General features: G+C 45.9%; 1 protein-coding gene across 6 annotated transcripts in view; it reads left to right on the top strand.

Moving 5' to 3' along the window:
• The window catches only part of Dock9 (dedicator of cytokinesis 9), a 271459-nt gene that overhangs the window by 34529 nt on the left and 217724 nt on the right, over positions 1–19206 (top strand). The window lies entirely within an intron of this gene.

Here is a 19206-nt window from a genome sequence, read left to right as displayed (position 1 = left end):
TGTTTGCATAGAGGGATAAAGAGATCTTTGGTTTTGTTGTTCACTTAGACAGTTTTGGGCATCCTGAATAGAGCAGGAGCAGGATGTTTTCGGTTTTGTATCTTTCCTTTCTCCTCTGGTTGCTACCACTTCTGCCTTGCCTCTGTGTCTCCTCTTTCTCCTTTAGAACAGAAGTTGGAAATGTTTGAAGGGCTGTGTAAATTTTGTGGGATCCATGATTTATGCTGTCCCCAGGTCTCTGGTGTAATATTTAGGTTGGATTTTGAGGAGGAATTGCTTTACTCACATAATCTACATCTTGTTACTTTCCTGTTGGCTATGAGGAGACACCATGACCAAAGTAACTTAGAGGAGTGTCTCAGTCAGGGTTCTACTGCTAGGAACAGACACCATGACCACGGCAACTCTTATAAGGACAATGTTAAATTGGGGCTGGCTCACGGGTTCAGAGGTTCAGTCCAGTATCATCAAGGTGAGAACACGGCAGCATCCAGGCAGGCCTGGTGCAGGAGGAGCTGAGAGTTCTGCATCTTCATCTGAAGGCTGCTAGCAGAATCCTGGCTTCCAGGCATGAAGGGTCTTAAAGCCCACACCCACAGTGACACACCTACACCAACAGGGCCACACCTTCTAATGCTGTAACTTCCTGGGCTGAGCAAATACAAACCATAACAAGGAGAAAGACTTTATGGGGCCTTAAGTCCCAGAGAGTCAGAGTCTATGTCTATCAAGGCAGGGAACATGACAGCAGATAGTTAGGCATGGTGCTGGAACAGTGGTTCAGAGCTTATATCCCAACCCATAGGCATGAGGCAGAGAGAGACAGAGAGAGACAGACAGACAGGGGGATAAATGAATGGGGTAGATGAAGGAGGTGGGGCAGACAGTGGGGGACAGAGAGGGGGTAACTAACTGGGAAGAATGGGTGGACTTTTGAAACCTCAAAGTCCACCTGCAATGACACACTTCTCCAACAAGACCACAACCCTCCTAATCCTTCCCAAACATTTCCACCAACTGGGGACCAAGCATTCAGACCTATAGGCCTATGAAGGGCATTTTCATTCAAACCACCACAATCTCCATGTGCAAATTTTCCTAAATGTTTGTTTTTATTTCCACTCAAATCTCAACAATTTTGGTAGGTTTTGTTGTTGTTGTTGTTGTTGTTGTTGTTTTTGTTGTTCTATTTTGTGGGAAGGGAGGTTGTAGGGAGTGGGGTCTTGCTATATAGCCCAGGTTGGGCCTTGACCTCCCAGTGCTAGAATAACAACTGTGTGCCATCCTATTATTTCTGGCCATAGCTGAATTAGGGTATAATACCATTGCCTGAGAGATTAAACAAACATCTACTTACTTTTCAATCACATGCATGCGTATCATAATTGTACTGGCCAGAAGTCTAAGACACTGTGGGTCAGTGTCTGTAAAGGCTGACGTCCTGGTTATATATGCTACCTCTCATCATGGCAGCCTCATGTGGTGGGACAGGAGTGGCAAGAAAGGATGCTTCCACCCTTAGCTTAGAAGAGGGCGGGGAAGAGAACACATGCGTGAACATTTCCCTCACCGCCCCCCCACCTCTCTCCCTCATCCCTCCCCCCTTTGTATAGGAGCTCATGCTGCTGAGGAGACTGGAATTCTAGTTCCTCCTGCTTCCACCTTCTAAGTGCTAGAATTATAGGCATGCACCATGTTTGGCCTTGTTCTTAGGCCAAATCTCCATCCAAGCCCCATGACATCAGGGGCTAGGATTCAATACATGGATTTTTTAAAAAAATTTTTTAGTACATGGATTTTTGAGCTGCCCCAATTATGACTGTTTTGTTGTTAGACTTCCTGTTCTAGAGGCGGACATTTCCATGGTCCCTGTGTCACCTCTTAAGGGTTTCATGCCATTAGAAGGTGATCAGGGACTGCTCAAGCAAGAACATTCTGACTCCAAAGCATCCCAGTGTCCCAAAATTTAAAACTCTCCACGGTTGGTCCAGCAGCAGTTGGCCATCACACTAGAGTAGTGCCCTGGAAGGTGTTGTATCGGGGAAGTCTGAGTGAAGAGAAGATTTGAGTCTCTTGCCAAGAGTGGGCTCCTGTGTCCTGCTTTGTAGAAACCTTCTCTATTTGATGAAGGCTTCGCCGAGGCTTAACAGTGTTGGTCACAGTACTTGGTGGATGGATAGTAAAGCCCAGGGCATCGTTTTGTAGAGAATAGACTCTGCTTATTAGTAGTACCAATCAGCTAAAGTGTTACCTGTGCAATCCCACCCCCCTACTTTCCCAAAGTTTTAGTTTGTTAAAAAGTTGTAGTTAAAAAGAAGACAGACTTTCTAAGTATTAAGACATGAAAAATATTTTCTTATTGCCGTGAGTTGTGGTTAACAATAACGTCATATAATACCCACAAGTAACAGGGGTTATCTTGTAAACTATAGGATAAAGACTTTAAGGATTCTGTCTTTGTATCAGTAACTTTTACTCTCCTGTACTAATTGTCACCTCTGAACCTTACTGCCCCTGTCTGCTAGCATTGGCCTAGTCCCGGAAGCTTCTAGCCTACACACAATCTTATTAAGGCCTAGAATGTTTCCAGCCCCTTGAGATTTACTGCTGAATAAGCTCACCCTTTCTTATTCTTACGGATCTCTGGCTGGCTGGTTCAACTCAGCGTTTCTGGCTCAAACTCCTCTCTAGGATGACTGATTCAATCTGGCTTCTCTTTCTCAGTCTCCCCTGAAGTGCTCTGCTTGGCCTCATACTAACCTTGGCAATCTGTTCTAATCTGGGTCCTTCTCATTCTCTGACTCGCTCTGTCTTTACCTGTATCTGGCTTGTTATCTCTCTGCAACCTGTCTCTGTACAACTCTCCTGGTAAACTGCCTTCTTTTTTCTCTCTCTCTGTGCTCTCTTAAGTAGCTTCTCTTTCCTCACTTCCTGTGAGAGTTGGGCATATCCTATTCTGTCAAAGCTTTCTCCACTTTACATCCATTGTTTGGGATTAAAGGTGTGTCCTAAGGGTCTATATTTCAGCCAGAGGGATTAAAGGTTGGCAGTAAGGCCGACCCACACCACAGCTAGAAACAGTTCTTTCAGTAAATGACAGAGTTTTGGGGTTCACAGGGTGATCGAATACCTCTGCACCGTGTTATATGGAGACTTCAACATAATTACTGTATGTACAAAAACAACATCTAGCTCGAGGAAGAAAACAGTTTTACTGAATCTATTTCCCAAATGCATGCTGTTTTGATATATGAAAATTAATTTGTAAAAGATGTTTCCTAGGCCGGTAAGACAGTGGGTAAAGGGACTTGCTGCTAAATTCGAGGACCTGAGTTCGATCCCCGTGATCCACACAAAAGGAGAGAAATGATTACGACCCCTTGTCCTCTGATTGCCCCCCACACACACCGTGACACACTCTCCAATAAGGAAATGAAATTACTTTCCTGAAGGCCCTTCTCCATGCTGGATGCCTAGTAAGATGCATGGTTACAGATTTGATTTGGGACCTCTCTCGAAAAGTGGGTGACTGGAGTAGAGCCAGGCCACCCCTCTCACCCTGCAGCCGTTCAGAGAGCCACAGTAACTTCTGCTGTGCTGCAGATGTGCGCCATGTTCATTCCAGAGGTCAGGCTTTTCCTGGCGCTGACAAGTGGAAGAACTTGGAGTACTGGGCTGCAGGGATTTCTGTGAGTTTGGCCTTCCTCCCTGAATCTCTCTTCACATCATAAACGAGTGCATGGCTGACTGTGTGAGTGTGTGCTTTCCTGTGTGAAGGGCCCCTCTGGTTTTTCAAGGGACACTGGAATGTGAGTGTGTCTTCCCTTCTCAGAAGCCAGCTTTATGCTGACGTAAAAGTGGTGGGAAAACAGTGTTTTCACCTTAATAATTAGTCTGTTTCCCTGTAAAGACAAGAATATTTCGGGTTGAGCAGATTTAAGGTAAAACAAGTGCATGTTAGCCTGAGAGTCTGCTGGTGGAATGCACCCAGAATGGTCATTGCCCACCAACTAGCTTCACTGAGAACAATAGAATACTCGAAGCTGTGCATACTTAAAATAAGTTGGACACCCACGTATGTAAACGGCCATCCCATTAAAAGTAACGGACACGTCGAAAACCCTGGGCCCAGTGTCTGCCACCATCTGTCTTCTCTGTCGTCTCTAAGAAATCTCAGGTCTACGTTCTGTTTACTGAGTTCTTATAAACATGGGAAGAGGTAGTATGAATTCTGCTTTGTCTTGCGTCTCACTTCAAATACTGATCCTGAGGATGCCCATATTGTTTCTATCTGAAGTTTGTTTCCTTTTATTGATCAACCCATCCTTATTAATCACATTTCAGGTTGTTGGTTACTACAGATAGAGTTGCCTATGAATAGTTGTGGACCAAGTTCTATTTGGATCTATACAGGAGACCCACCATCCTGTGTCACAAGCCACTGCCGCTGCCACATCTCATTTGCCATGGTTTTACTGTTGCCTCTGAAGCGATTTCCGTGCGAGTTCCTACTATGTCAGAGAAAACTGGGGAAATTTGGGGAAGTGATTTAGGGTGTAGTTGTGTTTGACTAGTCATGGTGACCTCCTGATCCAAGGAAGCACGGAAGCCAGATCCCTCCTCCTGCCCCTCCCTCCACTGTCCTTCTGGGCTTGAGTTGCAGAACGTCTTATAGCTTTGTCTTTGGCTTCCAGGGATGTGGTTTGGCTGTGGGCGTGGACACGTTGGATGTACTGAACTGTTAAAAAAAACGTGCATTTCCCTTAGCCTGAGGATCCTCAAACAATCCACTAGATGGAGCATCTTGAATATATTTTGTGATTAGAGGATGGGAGAAAAAGAATCCCTGCATCGGAGCCATATTGAGGACCCTTGAAGTTGACCAGGCATTTGATCTTTCACCCCCTGTATTATAAAACGTTCCTTCTACTTAGCGTGTTAATGTAGGATGCCTGACCAAAGTATTATGTGGGAATAAGCCTAATCTGCATGCTTGTGGCTACACGACCGACGTTAGCGCAGACACTCAACCACATCCCAGTGCAGACACTCAGCCACATCCTAGCGCAGACACTCAGTGGCCCAGCCATGTCTTGAACCTTGCAGCCCTCATTTGTGACTCGGTTATACTGTGCAATGGACGAGATGTGCTTTATACATCTTCTGTGCCATCCCGTCAGGCCACTATCGATGAACAGTGGCACAACGGTCCTGCTTTTACCCAGAGGAAATCACAGTCACAGCCAGTGCCCACAGAGGAGACTCCTTTGCTTTGCAGGACCAGAGCATGCCGGGTACCTTCCGACTTGAGGACAACATGGGCTGTGGTGAATGTCTTCACGTGCTGGGCTTGGCCTGTCTGGAGGAGCTTGGGGCGCAGCATGGTCTTCACCTTCAGACTCTGATCTGCAGGGAGCAGAGCGCATGATGTGTGCACTGTCACTGGGTGTTCTGATCTGCAGGGAGCACTGTCACTGGGTGTTCTGATCTGCAGGGAGCAGAGCGCATGATGTGAGCCTTTCCAGGTTTAGTTCTCCGTCAGTGGAGAAAGCTCAGGTGTAGATGCATGTCTGTTTTCTGTCTCAGATTCAGTAAAGCACCCTGGATCCTCGTGCAGTTAAGCTCATGTGGAGGAGCGGTCACCTTAGCAGCTGAGAGCTCATTTGTCCCTCAGAGCCCTGGCATTTTACACTGTCAGGATCTGCTACTAAACATTTAATGGCATGAAATGAAAACTTCTATTTTTAGGTAGTTTCAATCTCTCTATGAGAAAATCCTATAGGTAATTCCCATTTCTAGATTTTTTTTTTTTTTTTTTTTTGGTTCTTTTTTTCGGAGCTGGGGACCGAACCCAGGGCCTTGCGCTTCCTGGGTAAGCGCTCTACCACTGAGCTAAATCCCCAGCCCGATTTTCTTTTTTTAAATTAAGGAAACATCTGCTAAATTGAAGATTTTGTGACACTTGTTGACAGACTTGGGTTACCCTAAGTAAAAATGGTTTCATATTTGAAGACAGGTTTTTCAGAAATCCTGTTGGATTATGAAGATTTTTGGCATTTGCAGTGAAAAAGCAGCAGACGGCCAAACCCCTTTAATTTGTAGCATATAAACTAGTTATTTGTAGTTCTTCTTGTCTCTGTTGAAGAAAAAGTCTTAGCTTTGGTCTTATGCAAATAAGAGGGATTTAGGGAATTTGATATCTGGATTTACAATTATTTAACTTTATTTTTTACCTATTGGTGTGAGGGCATCGGATCCCCTGGAACTGGAGTTAGAGACAGTTGTGAGCTGCCACGTGGGTGCTGGGAATTGAACCTGGGTCCTCTGGAAGAGCAACCAGGGCACTTAGCCACTGAGCCATCTCTCCAGCCCCCGCTTAGAATCAGTTTTAACAGCACATGATCTCATTGGCATGTCCTGCACTCCATCTACTTAGCACAACACTTAATCGTCTTCCTGGTGCCTTCTAGGCGGTGATCCACTCTAGTGTCTCCAATGAGTTAAAAGAAGGAAATGCACTCATGTCAAGACATTTCTTTGGTTCATAATGAGTTTGTTCAATCTCTTTATCATGAAGTTAAGTCACGTGTTCTCCCAGAAATGGCCTTGATTTTGTTTACTTTCGGAAGTTGGAAGAGCCTGCCATTGAATTTACTGTGGTTCTCATTCAGAACAAGAGGACCAATGCCTCGGCTCCCATGTCCGTTCTGAGTAGAGCATGAAGCAGATCCTTAGGGCACATGCGTACCTTGGCTGTTCATGAACTGCCTTAGCTGTCTTAGTGGGGCTCCTAGGGAGCCTGGGATGGGAGGAGCTAGGCCCAGATGCTTGCCGAGCGAGCAGTGTTGTGGATGTCCTCTTGAAGACCTAATGTGATTAGATAAGAACTGCAGTTTCATGTTTCCCTTCAGAATCCGTCCAGAGTAAGAGCCTGATCATCGTCATCTCTCCTGTGACTTATGTGACAGTTCAGAAAGAGTGGAGACCTAGGAGGCAGAGGGTTCTTGTTCACAGGGCACACTGTGTGACTTGGATCAAATTTGTTCTCGTTTTTACTGAGTCCTAGAGTTGGACAGCGGTAAAGCAACCTGTGTTTTGTGGCTTAGTTGCTTTCTGGGTAGTGTTGAAATGGCGCCTCTTAAATTTACTTTCTCTTTACATACAAAGTTATATACTGGGATGTTTAAGAAAATAATTTTAAATCATAAATGCAGTAAAATAATTTTAAAAATTAATACTTTAAAAACATTAACTACAGAAAGCAGGATGTTCATTTTATATTTGTGTGTGTGTGTGTGTGTGTGTGTGTGTGTATGTATACAATAGTAATACTCAGTTTGAAGAAAATTTTATGTGGATTTTTGAGAACTCTTTTTAAAATATGAATGTTTTGAACCTTTGGTTAAATTTAGCTTTTCTTCTGATAAACTCACTGTGGTAAGTATAGACTCCTTTCATCGTCAAGGACTGGACAAATGGATTCACGATTCAGGTCGTTGGTTTATAAAAGATACTGCTTGTCTTTGAATGGCTAGATCTTCAGGGTCTCTTACACACTCAGGTTTGTTTACAGTGATAGGTTTAGATGTGCGGGACACCAGCCAGTCAGCCCTGGCTGGCTGTGGTGCATATCACCTGTCAAAACACTTTCCTGAGGAAAACGGAAAGTGTCTCCTATACGAGACCGAATTTTCCCAGCTTCGTAATGGTATCTCTCTCACTAATGCTGGAACTCTTCAGTCCGTTTTGAAGCAATTAAAACCGTTCTGTGTGTCCATTTCTCTAATCCATCATGCCTAAGTTCAGCCTGGGAGTGGGAGTACCACTGTGATGTGATGGTTTAGTCCTGAGGCACTGCCTCTGTCACGGAGTTCTCACGGGCACATCGTGTCTCACATCATGCGTGGTTCTTGCTTATTTAACCCAGAGTGTTTTTCTAACCGTGATACTGAAGTGTGATGTGTGGAGTTTAACTGTACGATTCGTTGAGTCTTAGTAGATCTGCGAGTGTCTGCAGTCATCACTATGCCCACTTTTAAGACATTTCTATTATTCCCAAAAGAGAAGCCAATGGTATGGACTTGTGTGTTTCTTTTTCCTGAGTTAGCACCGAGGAGTTGAGTAGCTGGTTCATCTGGGAACTGTTTTTGGGAGTTGGCAGACTTCCTGGAAGTGGATCCAGCAGCAGTGTGCACATGTTCTACTGGTTATAAATCCTTTGCAAGACTCAATTTGGCAATCTTTTTTTAACCATTTTTTTTGCTGTGTGCGTGCGTGTGTGTGTGTGTGTACGCATATGCACACACTATGGTACACATGTAAAGGTCATAGGTCAACATTCTGGAATTGCTTTTCTCCTTGCACTTTGCGGGTTCTAGAGATCAAACTCAGACTGTGAGTGAGTGCTTTAACCTGCTGAGCCATTTTGCTGGCCCATCAATTTGGCCAGTCTTAAATTTGGTGCATCCTGATATGTGTGTAGTGAGACGCCATTATAGTTTTGATTTGCATTTTGTTCCTTACGTCTGATGTTCAGTATCTTTTCATGTGCTTTTCTGGCCGTTCTTGTGAGCCCCCTGGTGATCCATCTTGTGGATCTATATTCACAACCCAGTATAGTAAACCTCACTATTACACAGAAGTGTTGCCACCCACAACGGTGAAGACGGAGAGACTGGAGCAGCTGCTGAAGGAAGCAGCTGACAGGGTCCTGTGGTGCACAAATGAGGCTGCATCACCAAACCCTTGAAGCTCACAGCAGAGGTCCCATTAATCTAGAATTAGACCTGGATGTGGGTGCCAGGCGGCTGGTGATGGGGGTGTTCATGGGGTGTAAGGAGGCTGCTTGTAACTTACAAACCTGCTTCAGCTGCTGTGCAGAAAGGAACTGCCACACTGAGGTGACCTTGCAAGACCAAGACCAGCAGAACCACAAGGGAAGGAGCGAGCAGGAGGTTTCTGGAGTCTCCTACGGCCAACTGGTGAAGCCGAGAAGTGGGTTTCCAAGTCCCAGCCCAGCATCCCCAAGCTAAGCAGAGGGTGGGGCCAGAGCCCAGGCAGCAGCTCCTTTGAAATCTCAGGATTTTGACCCATCCTTCTGTATAACAAAAGACATTTGTGTCTGGACCCTAACAGAATGTAACTGTCTATCCTGGGAGTGAACTCCTCCTGATGCCCAGTCACCCCAGCCACCCCTGTCACCCTGACCCCAGTCACCCCAGTCACCCCTGTCACCCTGACCCCAGTCACCCCAGTCACTCCAGTCACTCCTGTCACCCTGACCCCAGTCACCCCAGTCACTCCTGTCACCCTGACCCCAGTCACCCCAGCCACCCCTGTCACCCTGACCCTAGTCACCCCTGTCACCCTGACCCCAGTCACCCCAGTCACCCCAGTCACCCCTGTCACCCCTGTCACCCCAGTCACCCCTGTCACCCTGACCCCAGTCACCCCTGTCACCCCAGTCACCCCAGTCATCCCTGTCACCCTGACCCCAGTCACCCCTGTCACCCCTGTTACCCTGACCCCAGTCACCCCAGTCACCCCTGTCACCCTGTCACCCTGACCCCAGTCACCCCTGTCACTCCTGTCACCCCAGTCACCCCAGTCACCCCTGTCACCCTGACCCCAGTCACCCCTGTCACCCTGACCCCAGTCACCCCTGTCATCCCAGTCACCCCAGTCACCCCTGTCACCCTGACCCCAGTCACCCCTGTCACCCTGACCCCAGTCACCCCTGTCACCCCTGTCACCAGCCCTCTGCTCATGGTGTGTGTCTCCAGGAGAGCCTGTTATCATTTTGGGTTTTGTTATTTAGTTTTTTACTTTCAGTTTCCCTTCTGTATTGTGCTGCACAAAGTCTAATTTGTAGAGTGTAGTGTCCAAGGTGCTTACATAGAATGAGAGTGTCTCAGTGTTCCGTTGCTGTGAAGAGACACCATAACCACAGCAACCCTTTTTAAAAATATGCTTCTTAAAAAAAAGATTTATTTATTTATTGTATATAAGTACATTGTAGCTGTCTTCAGACACACTAGAAGAGGGCATCAGATCCCTTTACAGATGGTTGTGAGCCACCATGTGGTTGCTGGGATTTGAACTCAGGACCTCTGGAAGAGCAGTCAGTGCTCTTAACCACTGAGCCACCTCTCCAGCCCCCCACAGCAACCCTTGTAAAGGGAAACATTTGATTGAGGCTTGCGTACAGTTTTAGTCCATTGTCATGGTGGAGAGCATGGTGGCATTCAGGCAGACATGGTGCTGGAATAGCAGCTGAGAGTTCTACATCCACATCCACAGGCAGCAGGGAGAGAGACACAGACAGACAGACAGACAGACAGACAGACAGACAGACAGACAGACGGTGGGCCTGGCTTGGGCTTTTGAAATCTCAACACCCCCCTCACCCCTCCCGTGAGATCCTTCTCAGAGAGCGCACTCCCCTATGACTGAGCATTCATTGTGTGAGCCTATGGGGCCATTCCTGTTCATAGCACCATGAGGAGGAAGGAGAGGTCAGTTTGTGTTTCCACCTCACCAACAGGAGGTAGTGGTCCACCACGGGGAGTAGGTATTTGAGTCCTTTTCTTATTCTTTGCATGTTTACAGTGTCTCACCCAGGGCCTCCCCTGATCATGGTTCTTCTGAAGGTCTGAATTCATAGGTTTGCCTGACAGGAGTTCCCAGTTACCTTGATGGGCCTTGGAAACAGAAGCCCCGAGGAAGGAAGCCATGGTCTGCCTGGTGCCTGGGGCTAGCACTGAGCACTTACTCCAGGCTGCAGAGTGTCCTTTCTGCTTGGTTAAAGACTTGAGTCCCAAATGACCAAGGGATTGTCCCACCTCTAATTCACTGTAAACATTGTTTCCCTTTGATGGGAGGATTCTTCTAAACCAGGATCTCTGGATACCAGGGATAAGAAGCAACACTTCTTTGAGTGGGCCGTTAACAGCAATTCAGGGTGTTCCCACCAATGTCTTTGAGTTTGCTGAGACAGCTGATTCAAAGCAAATACAGCGTCATGTGAGGTAGAACTCTTCCTTCCAGAATATTTTTTCATCATTGTGTTCAGTTCCCTTCTACTGAGCCAGCTGCTACAGCTGTGTATCTGATTGCTGGAGATGCCCTTAACAATTGGGGCATCTAGGGGTTGGGGATTTAGCTCAGTGGTAGAGCACTTGCCTAGGAAGCACAAGGCCCTGGGTTCGGTCCTCAGCTCCGAAAAATAGAACCAAAAAAAAAAAAAAAAAAAAAAAACAATTGGGGCATCTAGTGGGTTTTAAATTGCAGTCCGTGAATGGTTCTGAAAACAGTTCGGTGGGCTGTGACCCCTTGCTACCTACTAGAGAATTATAATAAAGTCGAGTAATCAGAATGGTAAGTCGCCATGAGGCACGTGTTATGAAGTAAATATCGTAATACATGCTTACTAGGTCATAATCTAGGATGCGTTTCTCAGTGTGATCCATGATGGACAATACTTGACAAGCCCCTGGTCTAAAGAGATGCTTGAACTTGTGGGGGGCTTGGCTTCACCAGGGTTGGCTTGTCAGTCTGATTCCACACATGGTGTCAGTATGCAGATGGCCACGCCCCTTCAGTGGGTCTGAGCATGAGGATGGATTTCTGTGGAAGTCAAAGGCTGGCTACCATGGAGGGCATCACCTATATGACTTAACCTTCTGAGTTGGTAGAATTGAGACAATGAGACTTAATCCGAGCTCAGGGTCTGACATAGCAGGACTCGATTTCAGTGTGCCACACTGGTACACAGAGTGGCTTTTATCAGTGCCTCCTTAACATTACCTTTAACATTTACTTTTAATATTAACCTTTAACATTTACCTTTAACATTACCTTTAACATTTACTTTTAACATTACCTTTAACATTACCTTTAACATTTACCTTTAACATTTCCTTTCCTAACTGGCCAGATGATTAGGCCAGCCTAAATATAGCTGGTTTTCTGACATGAGTAATTATGAAAAAAAATCTTTATTAATCTCTTTCCATTCCCTGACTTTTTCTCCAAATGGTATTTTTGTCTTGGATCACGAGAGCCTTGTGGTCAAAGCCAAGATGAATATCTTGCGGGAAAATGTCTGTAAAAGAAATTTCTTTGAACAAATTGGGATAGATGGCCAGGAACTTCGGTCTGAACTTCGCCTTGCATAATGAATGAGGCAGAGTTATTGACCACACGAGAGGTTTCTGTTAGGTGGACAGTAGCTTTAACTGGCCCTTGATCAAGAAACAATCCTGCTGTCTTCTGCACTGTCCTTGCCCCACATGTACAGTTTCAGGCTTGGGGTGTCTTCTGTGTTAGAGGGGGCATAGGGCACCCTTAAGGGAAATTCATCTTTGTTAACACCTTTGTCAGCTGTGATTCTTGTACCATGTAACTCACTCGTTAAAGGCCCTGTTCACTGGTTTTCATTGTATTCATGCGTCCTCCTCCAGTGAAGCTCTCAACCTCTTGGCTATTACCCTCCAACCTAGTTCTATGGTAACCACCCATCTACTTTCTTTTCAAAAAGATGTAAAGAGTTACTTTATGGGCCTATGTGTGTACTACGGCTGGTAGAGGCAGAAGAGGGCATCTGATCCCTTGGAACCAAAGTGCCAGGAGATTGTGAGCCCCTGGAGGTAGATGCTAGGATCCAAGCTCTAGTCCTCATGATTGAGCAGCACATACATAACCACGGGTATATCTCTCCAGCCCCCGGCCTACTTTCTTTCCGTGTGTGCTTGTCTGATGAAATGAACTGATGAAACGTGCAGACCTTTGTGACTGGCTTCTTCTACTGGGCATGTTTTCAAAGGCCCTTTGTCAGTATTTTATGTCCTGAGGAATATTCCGTTTGCCCACCACCTTATTTGTTTGGTGATCAGTGGATGAGCATTTGGCTTGTTGCTAAGAACCGTCATGTTCAGGTTTCGGTGTGGACGTGGTGCTCTGCTCAAGGTGGATGTTTAATCAGGAGTGGCCTTGCTGGATCATATGGTAAGTCTACTTAATGAGCTGCCACGTTGGTTCTGAAGAAATCATGCCGTTTTATGTTTCCATTAGCAGTATGCAAAGCTCCAAGCCGTTTTTTTACATCCTCAGCAATACTTACTATATTTCTATTTAAAACTTACCTGTCAGTTGATGCTGAAATCATCTCATTGTGGCCTTGATTTGCATTTCCCCAGGGACTTCTCACCTGCACACCGGATATCTCTTTTTGGTCCTTTCTGGTTTTAATTGGCTTGGATAGCATGATCTACAATTTGTCTACTCTTTTGTGCAGGGTGGTTTCTCCTAAAATTACTCCACTTCTCTGACCTAGTTATATCCACTTACGTGTCAGGGAATGTTTGAGTGAAGTCATGCTAAAAACAAAAGCACAAAGCACAAAGCTTTGGTTTTCAACTGGCTTTTATAGAAACTATTTAAAAATTCCCCTGGGAGGCAGAGACAGGAGGATCAGGGTTTCAGGGGTAGCCTCAGACTGGACTACATGAAACTCTATAACGAAACCCCAAGGAGGGAGAGGGAAGGGGGCGGAAAAAGATGGGCAGAGAGACAAAGAGAGAATGTGCGTTTTCAAAGCTCTGAACTGTTTTGTCTTTTTGAAAATAAAATTTTGAAGGAGTTAGAAAAATAATCTAATTTTTTTTGTCTTTTCTTTTTTGGGGGGTGGGAAGGGACTGGTAGGGGTGGGCAGAGCCTTTGTACATAGCCCAGGCCTCAGCCTCTCAGGGATTGCTCTCTCACCAAGGAAAGATGAGGTTCTGAGTATCCATCAGCAAAGTACAGACTAGGCTAGTTCTTTTTGACTTCACTAGAGGCCCAAATAGAGGAACGCGTATTATGTCTTTTGACTGTTTTAAAAAAAAAGTTACTTTTTCTCTCCCCTATGTTTCAGAGAGGTAACTGCTACCCTTTTTGTTCCTATCTTGGTGAATCTACGGAAAACCTGATTAAGCTGTTAACTTTTTTTCAAAAATAGTGTCCCTTTACAATTTTTTAAAGAGATATATGTATGCGTATGTATGTATGTATTTATGTATGCATATATATAGTATGTATGTGTATGTACGTATGCTTGTATGTATTATGTATATGTATGTATATATGTGTGTATATGTATGTATGTGTGCGTGTATATAAGTATGTATGCATATGTATGTATGTATGTGTGTGTGTGTGTGTGTGTGTCTGTCTGTCTGTCTGTATGTATGTATGTATGTATGTAAGGCAGCAACAGGGAGAGACCCAGCTTCTAAGAGTAGCTGGAGTGTGTAGGATCCGGATGTCAGTCTGTGTCTCCATGTCAGGGCCTTCAGCGGCCATGACTCTGTATGTGAACACGCACTGTTAGGATGGTGCATTGCATGTGCTCGCTTTGCCATATCTGTTATTCATGTTCAGGGTGCTTAGCTGCACCTGTGTCTTTTCAGATGTCTGCCAAAAAGAGAATCTTTTAGAGAGGCTGGTGGAGGCCAGGATGTGGCAACTGGCAGTGCAGTCGCTGGTGGTGCTGATTGCCTTTTGGCCCTTTGAATTTCCCTGCTTCTCTCTTTCCTCCACCCTCCTTAGTGCTGTACTCTTGGTGCTTCCTGCCTGGCTTCAATCCTTTATGTAGTCAGTCTCCTTCCTCTGGCCCCTTGCTTCTAGGTGTCAGAGAGACACCGAGGCCAATGGGTGAGCTCCTTCAGTAGCATCTTAAAGTTAACACACTGCCACTGTTTCTGTAGCATCTCACTTACAGTTAACCCACTATAGCCCCTTCAGTACTTACAGTTAACACACTGCCACCGTTTCTGGACTTATTGGTTTCCCTGTAAAGATCTGAGCTCCCTCAGTAGCCACGAGTTTTTCTCTGCGACCTCTCATAACAGTAATTGAAGCATGGCTGCTCTGGGTCTCCCTAAGCTGAGGGATTAACGACCCATGAGACTCTGTTGCCTCATCCTTTCTAACTCAGTGAAAGGGCCTGAAGTCATGTGCAAGTCAGAATTTGGAGTCTCGGCTACCCTTTCTCTGCAGTGACGCATGTTCAAAGGGCTATTCCAGGAGTCCAGGACCTAGGGGCAATGGGAAATGAACACCCTGGAGCTTGTTTCTCCAGATTCTCTGCCCTTAGTGAGGGTGGAGGCACCATGGGAGAGAGGGCCGGAGAAGACTGGTTACCCTCCTTGGTAGCTGTTCTTACAGGGTGCTTGTTCCAGAGAGATAGGAAAGCAGTAACCACTCAGCCTTTGCTTGGTTTTCTTCAGTGTAACATAAAGCTGGATCACCTTAGCCATGAACTTCACTGATCCGGCCCCTCATGGAAGCAGAACCATGTGATCTCCTGTGCCTGGCTTATTTCACATAGCACGGCGTCCTCAAGTTTAACGGCTGGTGGACCCTGCTGACAGTTTTTCATTTAAAAATTATATCTGTTTAAAAGACAGTGTTTCAGGTGTGACTTTCCCATTTTTAAGCACAACAATACATTATAAATACATGAAATATTAAATATGCAGTAAGCCTAAATCTTTGAGGCCCGTGTTCCTAAAACACACAATGCTAAGAGAGTTTGCTCATTCTTTTTGAAATAGTCACTCTGTAGTTTGGGCTGGCATGGTGCTTGCTATATAGGTCATGATGAGCTGGAATTTGTAGTGGTCCTCCTGCCTCTGCCTCTCAGGTACTGGGAATGCAGTCAGTGCCTCACCTTTATTTCCTTTATTTAAAATAAACCCTTTATATAGGGACTGGAGAGATGGCACTGACGTTAAACACACTGGCTGCTCTTCCAGAGGACCCAGGTTCAACTCCCAGCACCTACATGTGGCACGCAACCATCTGTAACTCTGGTCCCTAGGGATCCGGTGTTTTCTTCTTGCTGATGCACTTGCCTGGTATGCATGAGGCCCTGCATTTGATCCCCATGACTGGAAAAGAAATTGGTATAAAAGGAAAGGATGACCCAACTTGTTAGCATGTGGTAGGCACAGTGTCGTGTGGTCGATCAAATGAACAGGACATGAAAAGGTCAGTTTATATAAGGTTGCCTTGGTCTGCAGGGTTCATGGCTGCTCCTGAGAGTATCGTCAGTCAGAGGGGAAGCCGTCTTCCCGTGCTGACTGTTACTGCTGACTGTTACGGAGGTATTTCAGTGAAGCAAGTGCATATGGGGTTGGATTCCAGGCTCCCTCTGGAGGTTTTGTGACTGGCCTGCCGTCCTGTAAGAGAAGCTTCTTTATTCCAGTCACTGTAAACCAGGAGGGGATCCGCCTCTCTCTCATCTCCAAAATAGACCAGAGATCAGTCTAGCAGAGGATGGCTCGGTTGGTAACATGTTAGCTTCAGTTTATACTTTCAGATGTCCCCCCCAGGTTCTTTATCTAGCTTTCCTGGGAGAACAATAGGGAAATCTTGCAAGCCGATGATTTGACTTTTGAAGACATTTAAATCAGACACTAAGGGAGCGCTGCAGATAGGACCTGTTGCTGCAGACTGATCAGCTTTGAGGGGACTCTGAGCTCGGACATCATGCCTGCTGTGGCCCCAGCTGTACCACAGCACCTCCTGTGACCACTCAAGAGGCCAGCAGGGCTCAGCCTGAACAGGCAGTCCATAGAATTTTCTGGTGACCTATTGGCCACAAACCCCTTATCCTGAGCAGCTTCCAAACACCGTTCAGCTCACCAGGGACGGTCACTGCATCAAGCCACAGAGCAGATCCTCACGGCCTGTAGAACAAGAGGCACAACTGTGCTCCAAAGACTTCTTGTGACTGCTCCTGTTACCGGTTTGAACAAATCTGGCAGCTTACGGAGTGGGCAGAGAAGGCCATCTGGGAGCCAGGGTTCCTTACGTTGTTTAATTCCTTACTGGTGTCAAAAGAAGGATTTACCTAGACTTTCCTCTCATCTTGCCCAGATGGGGCAGAGGGATGAGCTGTCAGCATTGGACAGAAATGGAGTTCAGATGCTCTTGAGCTCAGCGCAGAAGTCCTTCTTGGCATGAGTCACATTACTAGGGTAGACATAGGCTGTGGGCCATGTATAAACAGTTTATATATTAGGAATGCTCTAGTTTGGGGACATTTTCATTACCCTAGGTAGATAAGCACTAGTCTCCTCTCTCCCCACCCTCTCTTCTATCTCATGTGTAGCTCAGGGTGGATCCAAATTCATGTTTCTCCTGCCTCAGGCCCAGAGTACTGGCGTAAGTGGTCTTCGCGGGGTGGGTTACCACACTCAACTGTGTTTTCTGTCTCTGCGGATGTGTTCATCTTTAGCCATTTCATTTGAATGGAGCTGTGCCATGTGAGTTCTCTTATGACCAGCCTCCCTTACTTAGCCCAGTGTTTTCCGATCCATTCACGCACATGGCATGCACACACACGGCATGCATTGATATTTTCTTCTTATATTTGGAGTATCTATGTGTGAGTGCCTCTATGTATGTGTGCCTGCCATGTGTGTGCAGTGCTATGGAAGCCAGAAGTGCAGAAGAGGGCATCAGATCCCATGGAGCAGTCACGTAGGTGTTGGGAAGTGAACCTGGGTCCTCCTAAAGAGCAGCCAGTGTGCTTAACCACGGAGCCATCTTTCTAGCTCCTAAAACAGGTGTCAGTTGTCACTGATACACGTTCTTGCTGTGTGACCCACGCCAGCCTGGAACTCACTATGAAGATCAGGGTGGTCTCAAATCCAGATCCTCCCGAGTCCTGGGATAAAGTTGTCCATCATGCCTGACTATTAACATAGGGTTAGAAAGGTGACTCAGTAGAACAAAGTGTACTAATGGCTTACAACTGCTCACAATTTATGATCCATTGTGAAGTTCAATGTAGTCTTTGTATTTCTAATCATAATCTTTGTGTCTTCAGGGATCTCTTGTTTCTGTGTCTGAGATAGCTAAAATTGATTAAAACAATAAATTAAAACTTACTGGTACCATTTCTGTTTTTGTGTAATGTGTAGTATAAAGAAAACTAAGTAGATTTCCCCCCCTAAATTCTCAAGACAATTTACATGTTTGGTGTTTTAGAGTCTCCAGTATTAAGTTTGTGTTGATGATTTTCATGTTGTTTGCCTGTCTCTGTTGCAGTGTCTCATGGATGCTTGGATCTTCTGATGTCAGGAAGTCATACGGTGTCTGGAGTTTTACAGTGTGTGTGTGTGTGTGTGTGTCTGTGTGTGTGTCTGTGTGTGTGTGTGTGTCTGTGTGTACCTGCCTGTGCTGTGTATGTGTATCTGTGTGTACCTGCCTGTGCTGTGTATGTGTGTCTGTGTCTGTGTGTCTCTGTGTGTCTGTGTATGTGTGTGTGTGTGTGTTTGCTGTGCGAGCCTGCTTGTGCTGTGCTGTATTTGTGCTGTGTATGTGTATGTTTGTACTGTCCTGCATGTTTATATGTATGTGTATACTGTCCTGTGGGTGTGTATGCTGTGCACGTGTCTGTGCTGTGTATTATGCTGTATGTGCTATGTGTGGGTGTGTGCAGTGTTGTGCTGTGTATACACATGGATGTGTATGTATGTGCTTGTGTGTGCTGTTTGTGCTGTGTAAGTATGTTGTGCCATGTGCATGTGCTGTGTTGTGCTATATGTGTCGTATGTGTGTACTCTGTATGTGTGCGTTATGCTGTGTGTTTGTGTATATGTGCATGCACTCAAGCCTGGTTCAGTGTGTGGGTAACAGAGGTAAGTGCAGAGATCAGAGATTAATGTTAAGGATCCACCATCACTCTCCACTGTGTTTGTTGAAGAACAATTGAATGCAGAACATACTGATCCTGGCTAGTCCAGCCAGCCAGCCTGCTCCTTGGGTCCCCTGTCTGCTTCCTAAGTGTAGGATACAGGTGGCCACTATCCAGCTTTTACGTAGGCTCTGGGGTTCTGAACTCCTGTCCTTATGCATTCGTGGCAAAGCCTTCTGCCTAAGGGCGCATCCCCTAGGTTCCTGACTTTCTTGTGGAATCACTGCTTGGGTTGCATGTTAGTCCAGATCCCACAGAGCCACTGTCTTTCCTGTGTGGCTGCACATGCACTGCTTTGGTTTATGTGACTGTTTAGATGCATTTTCAAAGAATGAGAGAGAAGGAGGAGGAAGGGAGAGAGGGAGAGGGAGAGGGAGGGAGAGAGAGAGAGGAAGGAGAGGGAAGGGGAGGGGGGGAGAAGGAGAGAGGGAGAGGAGAGGGAGGAAGGAGGGAGGAAAGGA

Source organism: Rattus norvegicus, chromosome 15 (assembly GCF_036323735.1).
Source record: "Rattus norvegicus strain BN/NHsdMcwi chromosome 15, GRCr8, whole genome shotgun sequence".
NCBI lineage: Eukaryota > Metazoa > Chordata > Mammalia > Rodentia > Muridae > Rattus > Rattus norvegicus.
This window is presented reverse-complemented; position numbering and strand designations above follow the sequence as displayed.